Here is a 12123-nt window from a genome sequence, read left to right on the forward strand (position 1 = left end):
AGGCACGGAGGAACAGGACACAGGGAATGGCTCCCACTGCCAGAGGGCAGGGATGGATGGGGTATTGGGAATTAGGAATTGTTCCCTGGGAGTGTGGGCAGGCCCTGGCACAGGGTGCCCAGAGCAGCTGTGGCTGCCCCTGGATCCCTGGCAGTGCCCAAGGCCAGGCTGGACACTGGGGCTTGGAGCAGCCGGGGACAGTGGAAGGTGTCCCTGCCCATGGCAGGGAGGGAGGAGATGAGTTTTAAGATCCCTTCCAACTCAAGCCTTTCTGTGATTCTCTACGTGCTTCTGAAGAAGTCACTTTTCCTACACTTTTCCAATTCCTTCAGCTTTGGAAACCTTCAGAATATGAGTCTCCAAGCCCATGGAAGCTTTATTGTCCCCCTGGTGCACCTCTGGCTGGGATCTCACAGGATCTGGGAGTTTTGCTGTCCATAACAGGGCCAAGAGGTGACAGCTGGGGTCAGGTTACTTGTGCAGAATCGGGGTGCCTAGAAAAGGGGAATCTCTAAATTAAGATAGAAGACTCTGTGAATTTGACAAGTGCACAAGAAGGCAGCAGCTGTAGTTGGTACGCGTCATTTTAGGCTTTAGTGTTGGAATTTTCTTAGGAGAAATGCAAGCTTATAAATGCTTTAGAAAGGCACAGGGTTAGAGCCTGTCCTGTGAAGTCCCTGGAATAATCTTAGTTCTTAGGTCAGAGGGGTTCTGAGATCTGTAGTATTTTCAGCATTTGATGCCAGATAGGGAAGGTTCCGTGGCTTGTGAAAGTAATAAAGGCTTTTTAATGAGACCTCAATATATCACTGTTAAATCTGGGACATGAGTGAGGAGAAAACTATTTTAAAATGCAATTATGAATGTGTGCAGAGATTAGGGCATTGTAAGGGTTTAAAGAAAGATTTTTATGTCCTTAGTGTTTGTTTCTCATTCTTTGTACGTCACTTGGCCAGTGCTGCCCCAGGTCTTGAGTGGGCCTTCTGCAAGAATAGATGCCAAAAATAGAATACAAGTGCCTTCTTTTTTAATTAGTGTTGGTTCATTGGTTGGTTTTTAATTCACAGAACATCAGGCCTGTTTCTGATGCAGACTAACCTCCAGGAGTTGTGGGAAAATCTGCATAAAAAGGGAATGTGGTAAATCCATTTGCTTGGCCTTGTAAGCTGTAGTGATTTCCAGATAGTGGTTTACTGAAATTGTCTAATTTTAGCTTCTGAGATATGTAGATATAATACCTTTAACCATGTTAAAATTGATATTTTGGATTTTTTCCCTGTGTCTCTTAATGCTTTGTATGTGTGTGAACCAGCACTGGAATTTTACAGCTGAGGATCTGGTTGGGAGCCCTGAAGTCACTGACAGAGTTTTGTCAGGCTGATCTTGTTCTCAGATGGGTTCCACATCATGGAAAAAAATTCTTGGGGAAAAATGTGCTTTTGAACTCTGACTGCCCAGCTGCAAGTTGTTTTTAAAAGTCTAAAGTTTTAAGCTCTCAAGTGCAAGGGGAAGTTTTAGGAGATACGAAGCTGAAATTGTGGGGCTTTTCTGCTATCTTTTAAAAGGCTTGGACAAGTCAGTAGAAATGGCCTTTAGAATTGTGGAATCTCCTGAGCTGGAAGGGACCCACAAGTCATTGAGTCCAACTCCTGGCCCTGTACAGGAGGGCCAAGGATGCCAACAATCCCACCCTGTGCTGAGGGCATTGTCCAAATTCTCCGTGAGCTCTGCCAGCATCAGAGCCTGCCTTAGATGGTTCTTCACCTAGATGCTCCAGCATTTGGCTTCTGGCTCTGAGTCTGAGGGGTCACTGTCTTAATGCTCTAGAAGGTGTTACCTGTAGGTTTGGAGGTTGGTTTTGTGCTGCTGGAAGTCCTCAAGCTCTTGACTTGCCTGGACTGGTGAGTCAGGACTGTGGTAATGCTGCAGGAGCTACAGTGTGTCTTCTGTGCCCAGCACTGGGCAGCATTTTCCTGGAGTTGCTGCAGCTCAGGCTGGGGAATTGGGATAACAGAGGGAAGGGTGGAATGGAAGTGGGAGTCCAGGAAGTGTGGACAGCACAGGCGCTGATCTGACACAAATGTTTTGGGACGGGCCATCGCACCAGGCGGGCATCAGGTGCAATAATATTTTGGTCAAAGCAGTTCTGGCCTGGCATTGCACCAGTAACCTATGTTTCCTTTTCAATCCACATAACTTGCTTTTCCTTGTTATTGCTGCATGAATCTAGCATTATTTTCCCTTGTTAAGCTTTTGGCAAGGGTTTCTGTTGCTGTGTGAGGTCCTTTCTCTGCCTCTTGGTTAGAGGGGCCTTTTCATTTCACAGGCTGGCTCCCAGCACAGAACTTGTCCCCGAGAATCTTCCGAAACTGGGGCAATCACTTAATTGGCACATTGGCTTCCATTTGGCTTTGCCAATCAAATAAGTTCAATTAATCCAGAATGGATACTGTATTTTTGGCAGGAAGTATTAATTCATAGTAATAATTTAATTTTCATAGGCAAGAGCAGCAATAGTTTCTGGTTACATTTAAAGCCATGCCAGTGTGTGCACTCTGGCACTACAGTGGTGAGCCAAACTATGTTTTGTAAATATCTGTTAGAAAGTCTGTTTCTATACAGCAAAATGAAGGAATGATTTAGAATTTGCTAAGGCTGGATCAGCAGCTTGTTGTGTGCCATCATCACCAATTTGAATGCACCCTGTTTGTCATTTCTTTCCTAATTCTGGCTCAGCCAGGCTGCTGCTGCTGGTGGTGCTGTTCCCGTGGTGCTGGGGATGCTGCTGTTGCTACTCCAGGTTATTCCCTGCCCTGAGTTTTGGAATCAGGATTACACTGTCACGACCCTCCACTTCTTTCCCTCCCACCCTGTTCTGAAGCTGATCTCTTTCTATGCCTGTTTTATTGTCTGATTACAGGAAATGCCACAGTTATTCAAAATGTACTTATTTGGGAGATAAAACTTATAATTTATTTACTGTCAATCACTTTTCCCTAGTCCCAGCTGCTTAAAAATAAGGCAGAACATTAAGGATGGGAAAGAAGTCTCTTATTTATAAATGGTTCATTTTTTTTCATTTTCATGGCTTTTTTTTTTTTAATCAGTGTCCATGTCTTCTTAGTTACCATAATGCAGGAAAAGATTACTATAATGCAGAAAAGAACAGTTTTTGAAGGGTATCAACAGTCTGCTTATCCATCCCCTTCCATTACCCACCACAATTTAAGCCCAAGAGACAAACAAATCATGTCAGAGTTTGTCTTTCTGAAGATTGTAGGCATTAATGTTTGGGGTTTTTTGCCATGATTCAGCCTTCTTAAGTATAAAATGATGAGTTATTCCCTGAAGATGTTGGTAATCATTAGTCTGACTATTTTATTTAAGTCATTCCCTACATTTCTGCCTTGCTGCATAGTATTGGTCACTGCTGTGTTGGTGTAAGGCTGCACGTTGTTTTTGGGATTTGATCAAATACCGTGGTTGCCAGGGCACAGATTATTCATGGAATCATGGAATGGTGTGGGTTGGAAGGAATCTTTAGAGTACATCCAGTGCCACCCCTGCCATGGCAGGGACACCTTCCACTGTCCCAGATTGCTCCAAGCCCCGTCCAGCCTGGCCTTGGGCACTGCCAGGGATCCAGGGGCAGCCACAGCTGCTCTGGGCACCCTGTGCCAGGGCCTGCCCACACTCCCAGGGAACAATTCCTGAATCCCAATATCCCATCCATCCCTGCCCTCTGGCAGTGGGAGCCATTCCCTGTGTCCTGTCCCTCCATCCCTTGTCCCCAGTCCCTCTCCAGCTCTCCTGGAGCCCCTTTAGGCCCTGGCAGGGGCTCTGAGCTCTCCCTGGAGCCTTCTCCTCTCCAGGTGAGCACCCCCAGCTCTGCCAGCCTGGCTCCAGAGCAGGGGGGCTCCAGCCCTGGAGCAGCTCCATGGTCATTATTCACCTTCCCAGCTCTTGCAGCATCAAGAGTCCTGTTCTGACCTCCAGGTCATTTCTGGAGAGCAGTGTCCTGTTTCCAGCTTGTGTCACCTGTTCTGGGTGGCATAAGGAGTGAGGAGTCCTGCTCCGTTTGTGGAGCCTGGTGTGTGATCCCAGGCCGAGCTTTCCCCTCCCCTTGGGCAGAGCTAATGACTCCTCTGTTTTGTTGGTCAGAAGTTTATGGACACTCTGTGGTATAAAGTGCATGCTAGAGGCAGACACATTCCTCACATTGCTGTGTTGTCACAGGGCTTTGGGCAGGGAGGGAGTGCAGTGGATCCCAGTTTTGTGCTCATGCCATTGGGCACAGCTCTTCTCTATAAACAAAAGCTGAGCCCAGGTTGGCTTAACACACAGAAATATAAATTCCTGTTAATTGTCCTGACTCAGATGCTGGGGTTGAATGTTAGGCTGCTGTTTTTTCCACCTTCCCCATCTTGCTGCTGCTGCACTGGGACAGCTCCTGAGTTGCTAAATCCGATTTATATCTATAACATAACATCACATTGTTATTTGCATAATCACTGGCTGTGGCCAGGGGACTTACAAGAGTGGGATTTGGATTTGCTTGTTTGAGCCTGAATCTATCTCTGTTGTGTTTTCTTGATGAGAAATTGCTTTCTACAATAAAACCCAAAGCTCCAATTGTCCCTTTATATCCAAGCCATAATTAGGATCCCCTCCTCCCTCTGTGCATCAAACAGTAGCTGGGATCTTTGGGGTCTTTTTTTTTTACCAACAAGAAACTGGAATCAGAAGTATTGTTCTTGTTGGATATTCTATTTTCTGTGGCTTTTCTCTGTAATTTATTTTGTAGGCTGTACAGAAGCAGGACTCTAACCCTGTCTGCCTTTCCCACGCATATTGTATGTGGGATTTTTGTTCTTAAAGAAAGTACATTCCTGAGCCACTCTGCCATTGTGTGAGGCTGTGTACTGTACCCTGCAGCTCCTGGGCCCAGGGCTTTGGGAATGGTAATCAGGCTTCACTATGGGAATGTCAGATCCAAACTTAGGGCTGTCAGGGAGTTATCATGCTAATGCTGACCATTCACTTGTGCTTGGTTGCATCCCTTTTAGCCCTAAAACTGGATTCTGTGATGGAAAACACAAGTGTGAGACTGTTCTGCTGAAAATCCCCAGCACCCCTTGGGTGCACTGCATTCAGTGCAGAGAATCAGTGAAAATCTGTGTGTCTCTTTCAGGCTCTCTTGCAAAATGTTGCCATGGCACAAACTCACGCTGCTGTGCAGAGGTGAATTTTGGTCACAGTGACAGTGGCAGTTGCCAAAGGAGGTGCTCAGAGCTGTCAAGCTGCTTGTTCCATGTCTTGGGATTCCACTTCAGTGGTTTTACATGGAAGCTGGAGAAGGTTTCACCTACATATCTGTGAGCTGCAGATCTTCGTTTGAAAACACAGTAGACAAATAGTTAAGAATTTGTTCTTTGCTCATTGCAGGCTGATCCTTTAAACTATGGTAAATGGATGCCCTGGACTAACTCCTCTGTGATGCTAAGTCTCTGGAATGAGAGGTTTCTCTGAATTTGCCAGCTCATGGCAATACTTTAAAGTGTTGGGGTTTTTTGTTTTGCTGTTACTTATTTCCCTCCTTCCCCCCTCCCCGCTTTCCCCCTCCTCTGAGATGCTGGGAGTAGAAAAAACACATTCTGTGTGGTCCTTTAAAAAAAGAGAAGAATTCCCTTTTATACATGCCATGAACTAAGTACTGGTTGGAGCAGTTTGGAATTGAGAACCTGAAAAATGGAATTAAAAGTTCTAAACTCAAAAAATGATGCACATTCAAATGTCTTTATTGAATGCAGATTTCTTAGACATGGGATTAAGAATGTGCATTGCCAATGTTCAAAGTTTCCTTACTGTAAGCACTTGTCATTTTTTCATTCCTTTTCTCTGTCCCATTATCTCAGTTGTCATGAGATTTTAAAGGTATTTCTGTCTGGATGAGTGTTTCTGCACATTCCACAATCCCAAACTGAGAGCTAGATTAAAAGGTCAGTACTACCTGCAATTACTTAGGCCATCCTTAGGCCATCTGCACCGAAAGCCCCCCTCCAGCCAGAAGGGATATTTGCACTAAGGGAGGAGCTAAGTGATGACTTCAATTAAAAAATATATAACATTTAAAAGGTTCCAGTGTTTCTCACTCTGGGAAACATCCTTGTTCTGGGTGTTACTGAATGTGCCTGTGCTGCACTCTGCTGATGAGAACATGAACAGCACAGGATTAATCCTTAAAATCACAGAATCACAGGATGGTTTGTGTTGGAATTGATCTTAAAGGCCATCGAGTTCCATCCCCTCCCCTGGGCAGGGACACCTTCCACTACCCCAGGTTGCTCCAAGCCCTGTCCAGCCTGGCCTTGGACACTTCCAGGGATGGGGAGACCACAACCTCCCATGTCAATTAAGAAATGCAGAATTGGAGGGGGATATTTAATGTTATTTTCAACTTCTTTGGTAAAGCTGCTGTAGTATGACAAGCACATATTTTTGTTTAAGATGGCATTGTCAGACCTGGGTGCCTAAACTGGGTGTTGCCTCTTTATTTTAAATGTGTACAAATATCTTAAGCAGCTCTGTAAAATGTAGCTGCAATGTGCTGTGTGAAAATGCTTAAGAAATTAATTTGGTTCCACTAAATGAATCCATGGAAAGTGGTAACATGAAGAATTTGGCAAATATTTGCATTTCCATCATATTGCCCCTGTACCTCTGACATTTTGGGGTGAATGTTGTCCATCCCCAAAAATTTCTGCCATGCAAAACAGTGACCCAGTTGTAGCCTTGCTGTGCTCAGTGCATCTTAATCCTTTTAGGGATAAATGCTGTGGAACGGGGACCTTTCCTTCAGAATTAGTTGGAGCAGCTCGAACATGGTGACTCACAGTTTACTGGAGCATTTCCCTTTCCTTCTTTGATTTATGTATTGTGGAGAATCAGGGTAGTTGTCACCACATCTGAAGGAGGAGCAGAGAGAACTTTGTTTCCCTGGAGTATGTTAAGGGCTGCGTGGTCAAAGCTGAGATGACCAAAATTCTTCCTTCATTGTGCTCCAGGTCAGTTCCTGGGCAGTAATTCCTGAGAGCAGGTGTTGAGGGAGCCATCACCTTCTGTCTCACAGGGAGCAAGGAGTTTTGTGGGTCACTTTCTTTTTAGTGCTGCAGAGCAAACTCTCTGATGGAGTAGGTGGTAAGCCAGCTCTGTGTAGTGAGCTGGTACCCAAAATTTGGAGTAGCTATTGATGTCCTTGTACATGAGCACCCACTTCAGCCCTCTTCATTCCTCCTCGTGCCGAGTGAAGAAATTACTGCTCCCTACAGAGTAATGACTTCTCCTGAAACAACATTTCTGTTCCCTGCTGTTCTCCAGCAAAGAAGTAAAACTGAAGCAAAGCTTTAGGTTTTTGAGAGCTCTAAAGGGGGGTTTAGGTTTTTTCCTCTCTTTGTAATTTTTCCTTCCAAGAAGATCGAGGGGAAATGCAGATGATGTAAAGGAAAGACTGTCATGGAAACCAAGCAGCATTTGGAACCAGCTCTGCTGTTTTTAGAAACAAGGCCATGTGCTGACAGAATCCAGAGCAATCTGGTCCCTCCAAACTGGTTTTGTTGAGAGACTGACAGTGGAAAATGAATATATGTTAGTGTCTGTCTAATAATTATTCTTGCTTTGTGATAACCTTGGATTAAATTCCTGCCTTCAGAAATCTCACCTGGATTCAGCCACTTGCCGAGGTGTATCTGTGATGCCTCCTCAGGGGTCTTTCTGTAGTCCTGTGGAAAACCAACTATGGGATTACTTGTGGGATTCCAGGGTTTCTTGTGCATCCCAGAGTAAGTAAGAAGCAGCAGGAGGAGGGCTGTGGGTTCTGCACTGGTTCAGTATTCTCCCCTGTTGAGGATACCAAGGTGCAAACTTCATCACATTGTGTTCACTGGACTGTTGTGTTGAGTTTTACACATATTTCAGATTGTGTTATGTCTCTGCATGTGAGGGAGACAGGTTGACATGCTTTCTGATAAATGCAAGGAGACTTTTTAGGAGAAAATCCTTTCATATTATGCTGTGAAATCGTTAGATATAAATTATTTATGACTAAGGTTTTGTGTGCTAGAGAACACAAAGCTGAAGTTTTCTAAATCATGTCTATAAATAAAAAGACTAGAAATTTCAAATGCTTAAAGCTAAACAGCCTGATTTGTGAGAGCTCTCAGATTCCGCTCTCGGATTCCCAGGGAGATTAGGAGCAGCACTTGAACATGTCCAGGGAAGGGAAGAGACCTGGGGAAGGGGCTGGAGCCCCAGGAGCAGCTGAGGGAGCTGGGAAGGGGCTCAGCCTGGAGAAAAGGAGGCTCAGGGGGGCCTTTGTGGCTCTGCACAGCTCCTGCCAGGAGGGGACAGCCGGGGGGGTCGGGCTGTGCTGCCAGGGAACGGGAGGAGAGAGAACAGCCTTTAGTTGCTCTAGGGGAGGTTTAGATTGGATATCAGGGAAAATTCCTTCCTGGAAAGGGCTGTCCAGCCCTGACACAGCTGCCCAGGGCAGGGCTGGAGTCACTGTCCCTGGAGGTGTTCAGAAAACGCGTGGGTATGGAGCCTCAGGACACAGTTTAGTGGTGAGCACAGTGGTGGCAGCGAGTGATGGTCTTGATCTTGAAGGCCTTTCCCTCCCTTAACAATTCTGTGATGCTGTGATTCATGGGAGGGTTGGACAGGCAGACAGGCGTTCTTCCTCCTCCCTAGAGGAAGGGTTTACTGAGATCTCCCTGCCTGGCAATCCCTGCAGGTGTCTGTGACAAAATACTGACTTTCTGCAATATTGTCTCAAGTACTACTGATACAAGTCAAGCTTTTGGAAGGAGAATTTCTTGGCTTAGGGCAAAGCTGGTGAAGTGGTGTCGCTCCAAAGCCTTCCCTGCAAAGGTAAGCGACCGAGATTCCTGAATAATGAATTCTCTGAGTTCTGCCTTGAGCTATAATTTGTTTACCAAGTTTTGGACCGGAGCAGATTGATACAGCAGTGACATTCAGCTGTGAAAATGGGACTAAACAATTTGCATAAACAGATTTGCTCTGCAATTACCAGGTTTCCACAGCACAGCGATGCATAGAAAATGGGGAAGTGAGAAGCCATGATGATGCCAGGTAGCTAATTTTCAGATGTAAATAATCCAACTGTTTCAAAATGATTTTAAAAATTAAATTACTGTGACACAAAGCACAAAAGATGACAAATTTCGTTTGGAGGGTTTTGTTTGTGTTTTGAGGTTAGAGTGACCTGCATGCTACATGCCAAGTTGTGCATCAAAACAGATGCAAAATAGTGTATGCAATCTGTTTTATGTAGCTGTGTATCTTTGGTTTGAATGGAAAGGAGTTATGGTTATTCAGGAGTAATGCAGTTTCTAAAATTGCAGTAAGTTTCTTGTTTGGTATCTGTCTCTTCACCAAGGTTTTTTCTCATGTTGGTACCTCTTAATAAGGATCTGAGCTTGCACAAGTTCTGTGCCCTTACCTTTCTGTGCTTTTGCCTCAACTGTGAGCCTTGGAGAGATCATTGTTCTGCAGCAGTCCATGGAGCTCAGATCTAACTGGAAAAGCCCCTGGAGTTAATTACTGCCTTGCATCTTATTGTGGTCCAGTTAACTGGATGCAGAAAGCGGGCGACGCAGAAATCCAGCTCAATTTGGACTTTACTCCACTGGGAAGGAGAGGATAATACAACTTTTCCAGGAGAGGTGCTGGCATTTTGGGCTCCTGGAGGTGTGAGTTTTGCCTACGCTGCTTTGAGTCAGATCTAGGGAGGTCTCTGCCCACTCCTGCAAACTGGCTTGAAGCCCACATTTTCTGTCAGATTGTTTATCCATTTTTATATCCCACCAGCTCCTACTGCTGATGGAGAAGAAAAATTACTTTCTTCCTACAGAAATTCTGTTCCTTAGGAAATTAAGCAAGCGCATCCAGCTTGGCCTAAAAGCAGCTTATTGGAATGGCACATTTATTCTTGTAATTAGTTATTTTCTTATGTAAAAGACCTGTAAGGTTTATTAAGTTGGTGATCCTCTTAATGCTAAAATTGACAATGAGACCCTCAAGTGTCCTATTACATCCTGAAGTGATTGTGTGCTCAGGAAGTCAGTCAGCCCAGAGTAGGTTTATTTAAGTGTATAAATATTGTTCCTGTTTTCCTTTGGTGAGTGGCTGTGCCTGTTGTGCAGAGCTGTGGGACAGTGGGGTCAGAGCACTGGCTGTGGTCAGGGCTGTGGAAGGTGCAGCTGGGAGAGAGAGAGACCTGGATTCAGATTTGTTCAGTGGTGCTAAAGGGTGGAGCTCACTCAGAGTAGATTTTCCAAGGGCAGTGCTGGAAGCACCAGGAGCTGGATGGGTGCAGCTGCTGGTGGGTTACTGCAGCTGTTGGGGTTCATCTCCTCAGAGCCAGGCTCAGCCTGGAGGCCTGTGTCCAGGGGCTCCTGGCGAGCAGGGGAAAGTCCAGGGGAGTGGGTGCTCCTGCAGCCTGTTTGGCTTTGTCCAAAGGAGGCACCAGGATGATCAGAGGGATGGAGCAGCTCTGCTGTGAGGAGAGGCTGAGAGAATTGTTCAGCCTGGAGAAGAGAAACTTCAGGGTGACCTCATTGTGGCCTTCCAGAGCCTGAAGGGGCTGAGAAAGGATGGAGAGAGACTGTGGAAAAGGACCTGGAGCAACAGAGCAGGGGGAATGGATTCAAACTGACAGGGAGTAGCTAGATGGGATGTTAGGAAGAAATTCTTCCCTGTGAGGGTGGTGAGTCCCTGGCACAGGGTGCCCAGAGAATCTGTGGTCCCTTGGATCCCTGGAAGTGTCCAAGGCCACGCTGGATGGGGCTTGGAGCAGCCTGGGATAGTGGAAATGTCCCTGCCCAGAGGAGGGGGTGAGACTGGATGATCTCTAGGGTTCCTTCCACCCCAAACCATTCCAGGACTCTCCTCCTGTTGTCTAAAGCAGGGCGATGGACCCCAAGTGCCAGAGTGTCCCTGGTGACTGTAGCAGGACTCTCACATGGATAACGTGGTTGTAGCCTCGCCCTTGTGCCTGTCTGGGGTTCAGTGGGATGAATCCCTCTCTCTGGCACTGGTCTGGTTGATGAAAACCAGCAGGAGAATGGCACTGACTGACTCACTGCAGCTCTTGGTGAGGTGGGGAAGCTCAGGTCCCGGTAACCTGTGTCAGGGTCAAATGGGAGCTTCAGGGAGGGGTGACAGAGATTGTCCTGTGGCTCATCCCACACATGGGCTGCTAGCTTGGGTTGTGGTGATCCCACTATAAAGTTTTGGGGGTGGAGACCATATTTCCATATTTCTCCATATTTCACACTGCAGAACACAGCTGTGTTCTGTTATCAGTCACAACTTTGGGACAGATCCATCTCTGTTCAGAGATCTTCTGGACCAGCTTAGAACCACTGGGACTGATGTAACATCAGGGCAATCATCTGTTTGCTCCTATCATTAGAAAAGGGATTTGATGGAATACTTTTTGGTTCCAGGCCTGTAAGAGAAGTAACACTGAAGTGCCTTTCTTCCTCTTGGTTCAGCATTCCCTCTTTAGGACATTGTTCATGTTTTTAGTGCATTGTATAAAGCAGAAAAAGCTCACTCAGCTGATGTCACCCACATCACTGATGGGCAATCTCTGGCCAGTGTCAGTTGTTTTTCTCCTCCTTCTCTGTGAAGTCTGTACTGGTTTTGCTGTTTTGATCACTGCTCTTTCCATAAAAGCCTCACTGAACCCCCTCATTCCTCTGGATCACAGTGGGAGAAACCCATGGAGCTGAGTGTTTGTGTCTCTTGTGCTGGAGAATTCAACCCCAGCAGAGCTCATGTCTTAGGCAAAGACAACTGGAGGAAGGAGGGGATGGGAAAGTATGACAGAATAGTAAGGAGGGAGTTTGGAGTTCTGGCCTCACTGAAGTAAATGAATTTTAGTAATTAAGGAATTCTAATATCCTCAAGCACTTAAACGAATAGCTTCAAACATCTATTTTAGAAGTTCAACTCCCACATGTAAGCAGTTCTGTCATTAACTTGTTTTCCACTGTGTGAGCAATCCAGCTTTTTGCAGTGCCTCTGCCTGAGTCTAAACGC

At 45.9% G+C, this 12123-nt stretch overlaps 1 protein-coding gene across 8 annotated transcripts in view; it reads left to right on the forward strand.

Moving 5' to 3' along the window:
- Positions 1-12123, forward strand: part of ARHGAP32 (Rho GTPase activating protein 32) — a 240110-nt gene that overhangs the window by 95992 nt on the left and 131995 nt on the right. The window lies entirely within an intron of this gene.

The sequence above is a fragment of the Anomalospiza imberbis genome, chromosome 24, assembly GCF_031753505.1.
Source record: "Anomalospiza imberbis isolate Cuckoo-Finch-1a 21T00152 chromosome 24, ASM3175350v1, whole genome shotgun sequence".
Lineage (NCBI taxonomy): Eukaryota > Metazoa > Chordata > Aves > Passeriformes > Viduidae > Anomalospiza > Anomalospiza imberbis.